The sequence below is a fragment of the Peromyscus eremicus genome, chromosome 1 (assembly GCF_949786415.1).
Source record: "Peromyscus eremicus chromosome 1, PerEre_H2_v1, whole genome shotgun sequence".
Classification (NCBI taxonomy): domain Eukaryota; kingdom Metazoa; phylum Chordata; class Mammalia; order Rodentia; family Cricetidae; genus Peromyscus; species Peromyscus eremicus.
The window spans coordinates 69569017-69584638 of NC_081416.1; the positions used below are offsets into that span (position 1 = coordinate 69569017).

At 48.8% G+C, this 15622-nt stretch overlaps 1 protein-coding gene across 5 annotated transcripts in view; it reads left to right on the forward strand.

Annotated features, from left to right (window-relative positions):
• Positions 1–15622, forward strand: part of Ctbp2 (C-terminal binding protein 2) — a 139454-nt gene that overhangs the window by 67866 nt on the left and 55966 nt on the right. Inside the window, exon 1 of one of the 5 annotated variants that reach the window (XM_059265278.1) lies at positions 8851–8932. The exons of 3 other annotated variants lie outside the window; for them this stretch is intronic. The gene's annotated coding sequence lies outside the window, so the exon portion shown is untranslated. Of the gene's footprint in view, positions 1–8850; positions 8933–9208; positions 9324–15622 lie in introns of those variants that run through there. One more of the 5 variants, XM_059265286.1, reaches the window with a different exon arrangement.

Consider the following 15622-nt stretch of genomic DNA (forward strand, 5'->3'; position numbering starts at 1 on the left):
TCTCGAACCCTTTTGGCCAGGAACGCTGATATCACAAGTGGTAGCCCTCTTTGGACTAAGTGCATGAGGCGAGTGATGGGTGAATCTGTGGTACACAGTTTCCAGCCCCATCCATCACAGCCTTTTCAAGGTAAATTTCATCAGCTAACCCGGGTTTCTTCTATTCTTCTGGGCAAGTTCCTGTTTGTCTGCCACAGAGAAAGCCCTTTTTGTTGAAAATCCCGAGCATAGAGCTTTCCAGAACATGTTATTGGGCACAGCTTTATTCTTTGATCCCTTCAGAAGATTAAACTCCGGTTGGTGTTGGCTGCCAGGTCAGGTGGGGGCGGGGGGCTGAGTGAAGCTATTGTTGGCGCCCAGGCAGCTTGGAGCCTGGTACTTGGGCCTTCCTTCCCTGTCTCTAGCTCCTCCTCTTACTCGAGGAACATGGGTAAGGGAAAGAAACCCCGTCTTTGTGTGTCCTTGTCAGCCATAGCCACCTCCGTACCCTGCAGGCGAAGGGACTTCAGCTCTCGTCAGCTCATACATATCAGGAGCCCCCACATCTCATTACATGTGTTAAAAAAGTGTGTGTGTGTGTGTGTATGTGTGTGTGTATGTATGTATGTGTGTGAACTTCTGTGCCTGCCTCCTCGTGATCAGTGTCTTTCTTCCTCTGAACTAGCTGCTTTCTGTTGATAGTGGTGCCCTGTGTGTGTGTGTGTGTGTGTGTGTGTGTGTGTGTGTGTGTGTTTTTTGATACATGCAAGTGTGCATGTATATATAGGTGCACGTGAGTGCACATGCATATGGAGACCACATGATTAGCTCTATCACTCTACCTTTTGGGTACATGTGTTATGTTCATGCTTATGAAAGTGGCACAGTGGGCCACTGGTTCTCCACCTTCCTAATCCTGTGACCCTTTAAGACAGTTCCTCATGTTGTGGTGACCCCCAGCCAGAAAATTATTTTCCTCGCTACTTCATAACTGTAATTTTGCTACTGTTATGAATCTTAATGTAAATAGCTGATAGGCAACCCTTGTGAAAAGGTCATTCAGCCACCCCAAGGGGCTACGACACACACGTTGAGAACCATTGTCCAGAGGATATTGAGTGTCTTACTCTATCACTCTCCACTTTATTCCCTTGAGGCAGGGTCTCACTGAACATGGAGCTAGGCTGTCCATGATCCAGTGCTGTGGTTTTACACACACACACACCTTTGCCGAGTAGTGAAGATTCACACTCAGGTCCTCAGGCTTATACTGCAAACACTTCACCCAATGAGCCATTACCCAGTCCCGCACACCTCATTTTCTGTGTGACTTAGAAAACCTTCAGAATGCCTCTGTAAACAGGGCTTTCATGGCATATGCGAGCCGTCATTTTGGTTTCCTTCCAAAATGGAGGCATGGTGCATTCTGGGCATGGCCGTTGGCCCAACCTTTTCATTCATTCACTACAGGAAGTGAAAGTTTGCATTGACATCACCGTGGGGTTATTTCTCGTTGTTGTAATTAGTAGGCTAGCAGGAAGTAGCTGGACAGATGATTCTTGGCAGAACAGACCATTTAGACGGGGAAGGCCAAGAGGGAGATCTGGGGAGGAGACAGCATTTTGCAAGTTCACACTCTTCAGGGGAAGAAATCTGGAGGGTCACAGGCGTTCCTGGGAACAGAGCTGCCTCTTGCCTGTGTGGGCATTAACCATCTCAACCCTCTTCCCCCATGGTCACCCCCAAAGCCACACTGCCCTGACTGGCATTGGTGTCAGATGTGTGTGTACTGCACTATCTCTCAGTGAGCTGTGCTTTGGGAGCAGGCTCTGCCTCTCAGATCCCAGGGCCTGAAATAGCAGAGTGAGGGACTCACAAAGGTTCTTGGAAGAATCTGAGGCTTCCAAGACCAAAGAGCCGCATTGGCCCATCTTTTAGGTCAAGCTGTAGGGGATGTGTGGGACCTCCTGAGCTGAGTGAGGGAATCTAGAACCGGAACCCTGGTTAGCTGCCCTTTCTGCCCTGTCAGGGATGATAGGATGCTTGCCTCGCCTGCGTGGAGGCAGTATGCCGAGTGTCCGAAATATACCTGCTTGAGGCAGGTTCTGGTCCGGGGAAGATCTGAGGTGCCCAGAGTTGGTGGGTTGTGTCCCTATTCACAAGGTTGTCTGGTTTATGGGGCTCTGGAATGTGGGAACAGAAAGGGAGATGGGTAGGATTGTAGCATGAATCTTAAAAGGTCTTATTAATAAAATCAAACCTGGAGCCAGGTATTGTGGTGAATGCTGGAAGATTAGAGAAGCAGAACAAGCCACAGCTACCTCACCTCTCCAGTTCCTCAGCTGGTCCTGTTTCCTCAGACTGGAAGCCTCTGAGTCCTCATCCAGAATGAATCTCAGCTGAACTGCTGCTAGAAGCCTGAAAGTTTAACCAGCCAAAATGCTTCTAGTTTCTTTCTGGTCCTCACGCCTTATATACCTTTCTGCTTTCTGCCATCACTCCCTGGGATTAAAGGCTCACTTTCTGAGATTAAAGGCGTGAGTCACCATGCCTGGCTGTTTCCAATGTGGCCTTGAACTCACAGAGATCCAGAGGGATTTCTGCCTCTGCAATGCTAGGATTAAAGGCGTGTGCTACCACTGCCTATCCTCTATGTTTCATATTGTGGCAGTTCTCTTCTCTGACCCCAGATAAGTTCATTAGTATGCACAGTATTTTGGGGAACACAATAACCACATAGGATGTGGACTGTTTTGTCAGGCATCTTGTATTTTCTTTTAATGAAAATAGAATGTTTGCCCGGCAGTGATGGCACACATCTTTAGTCCCAGTACTCAGGAGGCAGAGGCAGGTGGGTCCCTTGAGTTCGAGGTCAGCCTGGTCTACAGAAAAGAGTTCCAGAGCAGCCAAGGCTACACAGAGAAACCTTGTCTCAAAAAGACCAAAAAAAAAAAAAAAAAAAAAAAAAAAAAAAAAAAAAAAAAAGAAGAAGAATGTTCAGTGGTCATTTTAATGGTATTTCTGTGACTGTGTTACCATCTGTAGTTCTGTTCTGTTCTGTTCTGTGGCATTGGCATTGAGGCACAAATGTCCAGCTCTAGAGGATTCTTCTGCCACTTTACACTCTTGCCACCTCCACACGGGAGTTTGTTCTTAGCCTCCCACCTCTTAGCACGCCTGAGGTCATTTTAGTGATTCTGCTGCATTTGTAGTACTGTTTGAAGGCATTTCCAGTTGGGTTGGCATTCTCCTGAGCAGTACCCACCAAACTTCAGTCTCTGTTAGAAATCGGTTTCTTGAGATTTTTCTTATGGTGCCATCATCTGCTCTATGCTGCTATGATTGAATGGCGTAGGCTTATAACTTACAGCGAACAGAAATTCACTGGCCTGTAGTTCCGAGGGCTGACAAGTCCAAGGCCAAAGGGTCCAGCATGATGAGGGCCTCATGCTCAGCAATTCCACATCAGAAAAAATAAAAAGAGAAGGAAAGCAGATAAAAGGGGGGCAGAGTTTGGACCCCCCTTTTCTCTTCTCATCTTCCCTTGAATCCTAACTCTCTGTACTTGTGTTTAGGAAGACATTCCAATCTTCCTGTACTAGAAATGTAGGAATTCCTGACTGATTCCAGCTACAAGGCTTAATGTTGGTTGGATGCTTGTGTTAAAATATTCCTCTCTTTTGCATTCTCACTGTCTTTGGGGGTTTTGTTTGTTTGTTTGTTTGTTTGTTTGTTTGTTTATTGGTTTTTCGAGACAGGATTTCTCTGTGTAGTTTTGGTGCCTGTCCTGGATCTTGCTCTATAGACCAGGCTGGCCTCGAAACTCATAGAGATCCGCCTGGCTCTGCCTCCCAAGTGCTGGGATTAAAGGCGTGCGCCACCGCTGCCCTCACTGTCTTAAAATAGTTTTTGTTGTTTTCTTTTAAAGATTTTTTAATTATGCGTACTTGTGAGTATGGGCACAGGTGCGCACAGAGCCGTTGGATCCCATTTGAGCCCGAGTAACAGGTGGTTATAAACCACCCAGTGTGGGTGCAGGGAACCAAACTTGGGTCCTCTGGGAGAGCTGTACCCACTCTCAACCGCTGAGCCATCTCTCGAGCCCGTTTTTATTGTCACATTTTGTGGTCCGTGCCTTTCCGTGTAAGTTCAGTTTATGGTGGGTCTTCCCTGAGATCCTTCACCACTTCTTGGTTTCCTGTGGAAGTCTGGTGGTTTAACTTTTCTGCACTTGGAGTCCACTTCAGGTGAGAGTGGTGGGTCCAGGTTCTCACTTTTCAGTTGCCTGGGCTCTGCATTTGGTGGTGATCCAAGTCAGCCGTTTTCCTGATTCTGCAGACAGCTGCCGACCATGGAGCTCACGGCTAGACAGGCCTCTCATGCCTTGCAGATGTGTCAGAAAGCAAGTCAGGATTAGGCGGGGAACAACCTCCAGGTGTTGAAGGAGAGGTCGGGTAGACTCCACTCCAAGGCAGCATGTCATTCCCAGACATAGGCTAGTCAGGTTTGGCTAACTCTAGGTGTGTGGCTGCGACATCTCCCCTACTTAGATCTCTCTATCTTGTTGAATCAGCAACTGTTGAGGAAGAACAGCCTCAGGGTGATGTGTCATACCTGGTGGAAAGGCTAAGGCAGCAGGAAGTAGCGTGCAAGGTTCTTAAAGGGGCAGCAAGCAATTACTGAAGGGTGAGAAAGAATTTAGTGCTTTGGTTTCACAATGCACCCTGAACCACAGTTATTCTGGTGTTGAAAGGGCAGTGGTTGCTGTAAAGGATGGCATCCAGCAAGGTCTTTTTGGCCTTCCTAACACTGCTAGCAAGATTCCTATAACAGGTTGTGCAGGGGATCCTTTGTCACCCCAAGTCTCTCTCACACATATGTGCACTCTTTGAACTAGGATGACCTTGCACTTCTGATCCACCTGTTTTTTACATCCCCGAGTATAGGAGTTACAGGTGCACACCACCACACCTGGTTTATGGTATCAGCATATCCAGAGTTGGGGCTGCTACTGGTGTCTAGGGTGTGTAGGTCAGGAATGCTAACAAACAAGCACAAAACATAGACCAGCCTCTACCTCAAGGAATTGTCCAGCCCAGCACATCAGCAGTGCTCAAGCCTCGAGAGCCTTTGGTACTCATGGTGCTTAGAAAGTTCGTCACTGTCTTAGCCCCTGACTAGTTTGGGGATGGGGCCAGGGATCCGTCCACATCTGGACTGTAGAGTTAAGAGCAGAACCTCCTGTCATTGAGGCCCAATGAGATGGTATCACACAGCATCCAGCTCAGCCCTGGCCATAGTGAATGAGTCTTTTGTCCTGGACCACTCACACATCATCACGCGTGGACCCTTGCACCCAGCGGCAAGTCTGAACACAGGCCGTTTTACATGTCTGGTCCCAGCAAACCTGTATTATCTAAGAACATTTTTGATGAAATCTGTCGAGCCTTCATTTTGTGTCTAAATCCCTATACGAGTCCAGGTTGTTTGCTTTGCTTCATCAAAAGTGTTTGCTGGGCTGGAGAAATGGCTCAGCAGATAAGCCACACAAGTGTGAGGACCTGAGTTTGGATCCCCGAAACCCATATAAAATACTGTGTTACATTATAATCTCGGATCCTACAGTGGGGTGAGAGGTGGAGACGAAAGAATCCCAGGAAAGTCACAGTCCACCTGGCTAGGGTGGTGTGTGTAGCAGCAAACGACCATCTCAAACAAGAGGGTAGAGCAAGGATCAACACCCTGGGTTACCCTCATGCCTGCTTGTACTCACCACGGGTACACACGTATAAACACATACAAATAGAATTGTAAAAAAAGGTGTCACATGCCAGTTGGTTTCTGAGTCTTTTATATTGTCCATTTTGTGTGAAATGCTCATTGGTAAGCAGTGTAGATCCCATAGAAGAAATCAGGTGTATTTGAGATTTTCTTAAGTGAGCATCGCCAGTAGTAAGATGAATTTGCAAATCTGTATAAAAAGCAGTGGCCTCTGCAGTTTGGCAGTGAGGAAAAAATACCTTGAGACTGATGCATCAATCATGGTTCACTTAAGAAAGCTGCGGTGAGCCTGTTCTGGATCTACTATGGCTGTGCTCCTTCCCTAACCGTGTGTTCTCTGAAGGTAGACTCTCAGCTGTTTGCCATTCTGCTCTGTCTATCTACCTATTGTATCCATCAGTTTAAGTAATGACTTAAATAATGACTGCCAGAGCAGTAATCAGCGTTTTTGTTAATGATTTGGGGCCTTGTAAGGTAATTAGTCCTGAAGCGCGCGCGCGGTGTGCTGCATGGGGCAGGTGCATACTGAGTCTCGGAGAGCAACCTTTTCTCTGGGTTAGCTTTGCAGCAGTGTTTGCAGCCTGTTCCCCTGAGCCTGTTCCCTGGTGCCTCAGGCTTGTTCCTGTGCTTCTCAAGAAATCGGCAGGTGGTGGGGGTAAGGCACACCTCCAGTGGTAGTCAGTGGGCCATAGCTTTGGACTCTCCCCCACTCTCTGGGATCAATCAGAAATTGGTATCTGGTACTTTCTCATCCTTCTTTTGGTGCCTTTTTGTGTGGGCTGGATGCTGCCTTTTTGAGTGGGCTGGATTGGGGCTGGTTGTGGCATATAGGATTGTATCCTCAAGACTTGGATTATGACTTGGAAGGAACAGCTCTGCTGTGTCTGTCCCATCTGGGAGCTGCTGACTCCACTGACCCACCCTGCTGCATAGGAAAGTCACCAGATTCCCTTCACTACCTTGATTCTGTTTGTGGCCTGGTAGCTTGCAGGGGAGTTGAGAGACATGTTTCATATGGTGGTCTGTGTAATTTGCAAAGTAGAGTTAGTCTGCCCATCTTTTCATTCTTGGAAGGAGGATTATTGGACTCTGGTTTTAAAGATTTGTCTGTTGGCTCAAGGTTTTATTTGCCATTATTTTCCTCAGCCACCCTAGTGAGCCACCCTCTTTGCCATGTCCTCTCGAAACCTGGCCTACTTGTCTGTTCTTGGGGCTCTCTCTGGCTGGCTGTTGTGGCCTTTGCTCCATTTTCCTTTGAGTCTTGGGACTTTTACTGCTTGCTTCCATCCCGGCACCTTGTTCCAACAGTTGGAGTCTTGGCATGCTGGATTGATTTCCTGTTCGCTTGGGCTGGAGCCAACCACACAAGTGGCTGACTTTTGCTTCCTGACTGCCCCTTCTTCAGACAGCAGTTCACACAGAGTGTGTGGTGTATGTTTCCTGGTTTCTCCAGGGTGTTCCAAACCCATGGACCTCTAGTGCCATACATGAACTGCCAGCCTAGCTATTCCCTCACACCATGACCTCCCGTGTGTCCACAAACTATCTAGAGGACTTACAGACCCCTCCTGGGACACAGAGCGGTTGAGTGTGGAGGGAATAACCTCTGCACAAAGTGAGCTGAGGGAAGAAATCACCACAGGGAAACAGTGAGAGGACACTCAATTTAAAAATTGAATCTAAAAATTATTTTAAAATACTTTTATTTTTTAGAGCAGTGTGAGACTTGACAGAAAAAAAAAATGAGAAAATGGTATGTGTCTGTATGCCTTCTACCAATTTTTCTCATTATTAGCCTCTTAAGTTAATGCCATGTTTGTTTCAATTAATGAAACAACGTTCACACATTGTTAATAACTAAAGGCTGTAGTCTATTTGGAGAGGGTGGCCTTTTAGGTCTGCATGGCTCAGTTCCTCTGGGGGGCGCTATGAGGAAAAGGAAGTAATTTCACATCTTTGGTAGAGTTCTGTTTGGCTTCCTCTTTGCGGGGAGGAAGGGAAGTGAGTTGGTAGACCGTACAGGGTGGTGGTCCTCCATGAACTGGGCAGTGGCCAGTGCCCTCCTTAGGAGTCTCACATTGGAAGTAAGTGGGAACTTTGATCACGTGTCATGGTTGACCTAGATGCCTTGTGGGCTAGCCCTTCCCTGACTCCGATTTTAAAATTTCAGACCTGAGAGTTGCTGCCAGAGTTGGTTTGCAGTGATAATGCAATCAGCAGAAGTGGCCAGTGGCCCTGAGGAGGGGTGGGTGTTGCCTTGGTAGGGCTTCCTAAGGGGGAGGTCGGGTAGGGGTGACCAGCCTTCAGGCTGTCCAGGGATGCTGGTGTTCAGGGAGGGCACCTGCTCTGCCTCAGGCCCTTCCTGCATATTGGTACATTCCTCAAGTTTATCTCCCAGCTGCCGACCCAAGAGACAAAAAGGATTATAGGTGTAACTGAGTTAGTTGCACAAGATCACGTGCAGGAATCCACAAAACCTAAGGCTTAAAGGCCGAGGAGGTGGGCCGGGTAATGTGTTAGCGGGATTCGAGAGCTCACACGGTCAGTCCCAGGTAAAGCTCTCTCAGGTACATGCTGATTGCTGTGTTTCTTATGCCATTGCAGTCTGCAGCCTTGTCTCTTTGGGGAAGAACATTCTCATTTTCGTTGTCCGCTGATCTAATACTGGCAGTCGACCCCAAGGCCTCTCGCTCACGTACATGCTAGGCAAACACTACCACTGAGTTACCTCATATCTGACCCATCCTTACATTTGAGCAGGACTTGAACTTGCTATTCTCCTGCTACAACCTCCCAAGTAGCTGGGATTGCAGGCTTCCACCACGCTGCCCACTTGCTTCCTAGGCCTCGGCAGGTTGCTATTTTTGTGAGAAAGAGGATGGGCCTATATGTGTAAATTGATGTTTTCCTTAGGTTTAAGTTAGTAACTTTGTACGTTCCTTGATGTAAAGACTTTTAGAGTACTAACTAGAAACAGTCCATCTGGTCATGGGAGTCGTGGCCTTCCACAGTTGAGGAAGGTCACTGGAGCAGAACTCTGGATCTACCATAACCCTTCCCAGAATCCTCTGGAGTTGGGGTCAGCAGGGCTTATTGCCTGGCAACAAAATTCACCTGCAGTTTTGCATCTTCCTCTCCCTGTAGCTTCTTCTTATTGTACATGGCAGCTGAGGTGAGGACCTTCCAGTTGTGTGGGGTGCTGGGTGCCTATCTAACGCTGCTTGCCACCACAGGATGGGCTTCTGAAGTGACAGGCCCTCTGTAAAATGGGTGGGTGAAAGCCCCGCTTGGGAGATGGTTTCATAGGATACACACTGGACTTGTATCTGACAGGTAGCTAGCTAGTCCTTAGGGGCTGACTCGTGAGGGCGCCACAGGTGTCTAGAGTCAGGGAGGGCCAAACGGTCGCCCTCATCGTGGCGCTTCATGTTGGATCCATCATAGGGACAAGTCAGGGCCTTCTTCTTTCAACTAACTTGCTAATGAGACCTTGACCGCTGTCACAGAGCTAGATGGCAAGATTTGAATGGTTTGAAAATTATAAAAGAGCTGAAGATGGCACAGTGAGTAATTTTATTTCTCCTCACCCAGTTTCCCTACATGTACCATTTCCCAGTGGTGTGCTGCTTTTGTGAGCATGTGTTTATTCACTGAATTCTGGAGTTTGGGTGATCTGGGTTTCTAGTATAGTCATTTGGTCTCTGGGTTGTCCTGGAGTTTGTCTGAGGTCTCATGATTAGCCTGGGCGATGCTGTGGATTTTATAGGAGACAGTTTTCCTATGAGGAACAATTCTTAGTGCGTGGCCAGCTGGTGCCAAGTTGCTCCTGGGGCAGGGAGATGTGGGTGTCATCGAGAGGGGCTGCCCCTGCATTGAAGGGAACTTGGTGGCCTTGCCATTGATGGGTTCTTCCTACAGACAGCAAGGAGGTCTGTGGGAGCAGATAGGGAGAGGTAAGTCAAGCTGTCCTGAGTCTTGTTCACCTCAAGGCATTAACCGAGGGACGCCAAGGGCTACGCTAGTCTCTTTCTTTAGGCTACATTTAGAAGTCATGGTGAAGTAGTTCTTACTGCCACTCAGGATTCCCAAATGTGATGGTTCAGATGATGCCCAAGCATCTTGTGGCCGGAGCACAATGTCGTGTCTAATGTGCAACTGTTACCCTCCCTCCACAATCTAGACTCAGTCTTTTCACTGGAAAGATGCTGCCTAGAGGCCATCAACACTGCCTGCCTGTCTGTCTTGCCAGTCTCTGTCTGTGCTACCCACCCCTCCTGGCTTCATACGCATGATGATATCACTTCGTGTGTGATGCCACACATATTCCTCTCCTATTATAGTGTGTACACTTGTATCGCCTGCCTGGCATCCCCTATGTCCCTTATCTAGATCTTTGAAACACTGAACTTCTGCTGGTCCCGATGTGTACAGCTCTACTTTCTACAGAGTCTTACTCTGTGGAGTTGACATTGAGGGTGCGTGTGCAGGTGTGACTCAGAGGAGGAGTGGCCACTGTGCCTTGTCTCCACCATGCTAATGGAAGCTGAAGTGTGGGGTTGGGGCAAGTTCAGACATCCTTCCCCTCAGAGCCTTGGGGGATGCCTTTCTTCTCCGTTAGTCTGGCCCTTCAGGTGCCATGAAAGACTGATGGGCTAGGGTTCTACTCTCACTTTATCTGGAGCCCTCACTTCTCACTCCAAGACCCACCTCCACAGAACAAACCCTCCCGGGAGTCTGCTGTGTTAGCCACAAGTACTCCTGCTTTGAGAGGAAGGGACTAAGCAGCCAGGTGAGGACATTACAGTGTTGACTTTTCCTTGGATTCTTTGCAGTATTTAAAACGCTGTCACGTATCCAGAAACACACCAATCACAAGGGAGTGCAGCACACTGAATTATCACAGGGTAAACAGGCCCTTACTGGGTGGGCCTCACCGCTTCCTTGGGGTTCTAGTGAGGGCTTCAGCTCCCCTGCCAAGACCTCCCCAGGGATTCTGTCCGGCTGAAGCAGCCGCCTGACCCTAAGTTTTGTACACAGGAGCCCATGGGGGCAGCGGGGAGAGCCGTGGATTTCCTAGAAGCAAGCGTTCGTTCGCCCAACAGCAATTAATTCTCTTGGGCGTTTCTTGTTCTATGCAAAGCGAGGTTGGTTAGCTGCAGGTGCACTGAAGATAATCATTTCAGAATAGTCTCTGCTCATTAAGTAGTAAAACCAGTGGGATGGAGAACCTTGGAAAACTGAACTGTTAAAATGTAAAACTTCACCAAGAGAAAGAGAAGAGAACAAAACCACCTTTGAGGTAAGCAACCAAACCAGAAAGGTACCATTCTTAGTCATGTTTCCTGTGGCCCGAGGCAGAATCAATCCCTGCCTCCCCATTCTATGGGCAGGGGAGCCGAGGTTGACAAAGGGACAAATCGGAGTGGCCAGAGATGGGAAAAATCAACATGTGGTTAGTAACCTGTGACCACGGGGAAGCCTAAGTTTAATTTTCCCAGCTCTGCTTCAGAAGAGGATCACAGGATCCTGGGGCCAGCAGGACGGCCCTGTACGTAAAGGGACCCACTGCTGGCACTGGTGATGGGGGTTCCTAGGACCCACGTGGTAGAAGTGGAAAGCGGACTCGGGCTAGTTATCCTGTGACCTCCACGTGGGTGCATACACATCCCCACACAGTAAATAAATGTAATAAAAACTTTAATTATAAAGAGCGTGATTAGATGGTTCGGTGGGAAAAGGCATTCACCATCAAGTCTGAAAGTCTTAAGTGTAATCCCCCGGAACCCACATGAAGGGCAGAGAGAACCGACTCCCCATGGGTTTCCTTCTCTGACCTTTCCATGTTGACTAGCATGCATGGGTGCCTACTTCCTGTACATAAATACAGTTTTTAAATTAATACATTCTTTTTTTGTAAAGAACATAATTATAGCGCAGGTCTGAGCTCCATGGACAGAATCTAAAGCAATCATGATGTTCACGATGCCGTCCTCTCGTGGGTCTCCCCTGGCACCAGAGCTGTTTTATTTCTTCTTGAGGACAAACCCTTTGTATCGTCCTTACTGAGGTCTGTGTTCTGAGAGGTTCTTGCAATTGCGAAATCATTTCTTTCTCAAAGCTTGCATTGTGTCCAAGTGATACAGCCGAGGGGTCTGGATCAGGTTCCTTTTCTCTGCCAGTTAAAAGGCAGGGAAAGTCTGAAGTGCAGCAGGTAGTGGAGAAATCTCAAACACGGCGCAGACAGAATCAGCAGCTGAAGAAGGGTGTTTATTGGGGGTGAGGAGACATACATGCAGCAGGCACACAGAAAAAGATCCTCCACAAAGTGTGTGTGTATGTGTGCACACACGCGCGCGCACGCGCGAGCACAGGCTGGGTGTGGGGGGAGCTAGGCGTTTTAAAGATTCCGAAGAGACTTCCTCCCCTAATTTAGGGTTGGTCAGGATGAAGACACAAAAGGTGCTTGATGGATTGGTTTGCACCTGTGTGGGACATGGACCGCTGCGGCCTTGGACTTGTTGAGCCCATCAGAGGCTGGCTATCTTGGCTGGCTATCTTGGCGATTCACAGGCCCCCTCTCCTTATCTGACCACCTACCAGGGAGTCTTACACCCTCCTAGGCTTTCACAACAACTGGGAATTGGGGAGGGGAATGGAACGCGGGCGCTCATACTTACTTGGCCTTGTTCACATTAGAAAAAGATGGCCCTCTCACCCCTTCACAGGCACGGGACAGGGGGCTGCGTAGACGGAAATAGCCCAGGAAATGAGTGATGCTCCTACTCTCCAACAGGTACATCTAGTAAAATAAAGATGGCCTCTGCCCCTTCTGAGTTCCTCTCTGTTTAAACATCTGTGGAGCTGTGTGAGGTGTTTATAAATTCATTGCCCTCGCAGGAAATAAAACAAGCTATCGCAGTGAAAGGAACTGGGTTTCAGTTCGGGGCTGAGGAATTGAGTCACCCGAGGGCAGCGTCCCTGTGCCGGGTGATGGAGCCATCTGGGAAATGACCAGTGGCTCTTGCAAATGATCCCCATGGGTCTCCCACCCTTGGGGGTTTTGCCAGAGAAGGCTCTGAGAGGAATCTAGCTTTGAGAATCCTGTGACAAACCCACAAACAAGCCCTAGCCATTGGCTGTCTTTGTTTACTTAGGACGATTGTCCTACCTACATGAGTGCATTCACAAAACTTTACATTCCCCGTGAAGCTGTCACCACAGAAAACACCGTAGTATTTCAGGTGACGTAGTTAAAGCTCTACTGTTGAGTTGTGATTTCCATGAGTTGATACAGTGTATAGCTTCATTTGGTGAGAATCAGTGATTGTGTGTGGCAATTAATTTTTTTCCTACTGGGCAAAAGCCAAAAGGCGTGAAATTTGTCTCATCTTTGTGCTTATTGAGAACTGAGAAGTTCTTCTGTGTAAGGGATGTCCTATGGATTGCTGCGTTATGGTGGCCTCCTAGGTGGTATGCTCCATGGTAAGAGCAGAGGCAGTGAATGAATATATGTTCACCACTCTTTGGGACATGATAGACCTTGTGTCACATGTGTACCCCTGTGGCTCGCAGATAAACATTGTCCAGATTTCTTCAGTGAGATGTGCCCAGAATAACTGTTTTTACCTTTCCATCAAGCTTTGTGTAGAGGACAGTGTGGCTGTTAGCTGGTGGGGCTTTCTGGCTGGGGCCGGTGGTTATTGTGCAGCCAAGGTCTGTCTGCACAGCTGTCTGACACTGAGCACTGCTCCCCAGGGCATTGCTGGAGGGGGCTGAGTGTGCTCTGCAGAGAGAGGACTGGTCCAGAAAGGTGATCTGTGCTCTGCCGGCTTTCCAGAGGCCCAGCAGGAACCTTGGTGCTCAGTGAGCTTTTTCCTGAACCTCGGCATGCACGTAGCCCACCAGAGCACTTAGCTCACGCCATTAGAAGCTCCACTGTATGAAGAGGGTTGTGCCTGTTCCCAGGGTCTTCCTAGCAGTTGCCCAAAGTAATGACACTCTCCCCATTTCACAGATGGGTGATTTAATTTTGAGAGAGGCAGGAGTGGCGTGGGGGTGGGAGGGGGGAGGAGAGAGAGAGAGAGCGCGCGAGTGCGAGCGCGAGCGCTCATGTTCGCTCATGAATATCTGTTGAGCCTAAAGGACACTTACCCTTTCAGGTTTTGTCCCTCAAGCACCGCCCTTAGGCACCCCACCCCCCACCCCCACCCCTGAGATAAGGTTTCTCATTGGCCTGAAACTTACCAAGCAGGCTAGGCTGGTCGGCTGGCTGACCCGGGAATCCACAGGTTGCCCTGGGATTGCCAGGGCATGCCACCACACCTGGCTCTTCTGGGAATCCAAGTATTGGTCGTCCTTACAAGGCAGGTACTTCAGCAACGGATCCGTCTCCCCAGCCCATAGATGGTCAATTTTGCTTATTCCTGGAAGCATTCAAACATACCACGGGCCCACTCCATGTAACAACTCCTCCTGCCCTGCCAGATTGTTTTGAAGCAAATCTTTTACATCGACTCACTACAGCCGCTCTTTTGCATTGTGAATTATTAAAAGACAAGGACGGCCTCCTTTGGTTAAATAAATAACACAGTATGAGTCTTGTTGAGCACCTGTGTACCTCCTCACCCCTCAGTTCAGGGAACCCCTCTTTCTAGTTCTCTAGAACTCGGGGTACAGAAGTCTGGGTCCTGTTAAGCCTGGAGCATAGACACAGCCAGATCTCCTAGGTTCAGGGTCCCTACCCCAACTTCCACCCCTAGGCCCTATATCTGAGCATGTTCCGCCATTGTGAAAAGGATAACAACACCCCGTCTGAAGTTTCTAGAGACTGAATGAGCCCAGGACTCTGGGCTCTGGAATGTTCTTATCACCACACCTGTTGTCCTCAGGCTCTTAGGCTTGAGGAGCAGCTTGGCTTTTGAATGAGCCAGGGGTGAGAAATCACTCACTCTGCCCCCAGGGAGTGCCCCTGAGCCTGTGCTTGTTGCCAGCTGCTCCACCAGGGGGCGCAGTTCCGCTCCTGAGCCACCAGGGAGCCTTTTTTTACAGCAGAGAAAGAGAGGTTTGCTATAGCGAACTGTTAAGATTCCCCAAAACATTCCCAGATACCGCCAAGGCCTTAGCTGAGAACAGTGTGCTCAGTTGGGTTGGCTCCAGGAAGAATGTTTTGAGTGCAAATAAAATAGTACATACCAGGGCTGTTTGCCTCTGCAGGAATCCAGTCAGCGGCCAGCATGGCAAGGCCAGGGTCTAACTGAGGCTGGCTGTGAGGTGCCCTCAGGCATACCTCCTGGGCCAGCTAGAAGATTCCAGAACAGCATAAATCATGCACAGGCAGATGTCATACTTCGTGCCCTTCTTCCCTTTGTTTTCCTTGGGTAGATGAGTCCTGGACCGAGCTTTCTGTCTCCTGTGGGAAGGTGGGGGTTTGTGTGACTCTGTAAAACTAACAGCACTCTTAAGACCTCTCCTTGCAGCTTCCTGTCCCTTCCTGATCGTGGTCTGCCCACATGGTACTCGAGCGTCTCTCCCATGGAAGTATCTGTCCAGTAGGCAGAGGTGAGGTGGAGGCTCTAGACCGTCCCCTGCCGAAGCCTCAGTAAGCACAGGCGCTTGATCTAGTAACACGTTTGTCACGTGCTCGGCATCAAACATCGCAGGCGGCGTCTCACGATGGACAGGGCGAGAATTGGTGTTTTCATTTAAAACACCAATTGCCTTGGTTCTTTTCTTAGATTTCAATGCCCCGCGACTTGTTTGTGAACGTCATCGTCCCCGAGACAAAGGAGCGGGTAGTGTGGCGTGGTGAGTTGTTCAGTGGAAGTGTGAAGTGAAGTAGCAGGAGAGGCTGCAGCCTTTGTTT